Genomic DNA, 405 nt, shown 5'->3' on the forward strand with positions numbered 1-405 from the left:
TCAAGTAAATTTGGGTTTTCTTCTTGAAGATTTTGGTTCACTCTCCCACTTTAAATTATTCCCCCGGTTAGATTATTAATCCTAAAGGGAGATTATTTATCCTTTGAGATAAATGTTCTAAATGTCTATTATAATAAACTATTGGCTATTCTGAAATTTAAGTTGAATTGATTTTCCAATCCAATATTTAGGTTTTAAAGTGGTTTGAAAGATTTTATGTGTGTGTGTGCGTGCGCGCGACCACACCAGATAATACACCAAAACACTAGGCAAAGCTGCATAGAGATTTCTGTCCCTTATGTGGACAGATTTCTGTCTTTTTACATGGAATAGTTTAAGTCTTTTTTTTTTTTTCATTTAAATACTGTGTATCAGCATACATTTTTATTCCTTCTCTAAATATGT

At 31.4% G+C, this 405-nt stretch overlaps 1 protein-coding gene across 1 annotated transcript in view; it reads left to right on the forward strand.

Annotated features, from left to right (window-relative positions):
• Window positions 1-405, forward strand: part of VDAC2 (voltage dependent anion channel 2) — an 11,478-nt gene that overhangs the window by 1,956 nt on the left and 9,117 nt on the right. The window lies entirely within an intron of this gene.

Source organism: Pteropus medius, unplaced genomic scaffold, assembly GCF_902729225.1.
Source record: "Pteropus medius unplaced genomic scaffold, Ma_sr-lr_union100, whole genome shotgun sequence".
Lineage (NCBI taxonomy): Eukaryota > Metazoa > Chordata > Mammalia > Chiroptera > Pteropodidae > Pteropus > Pteropus medius.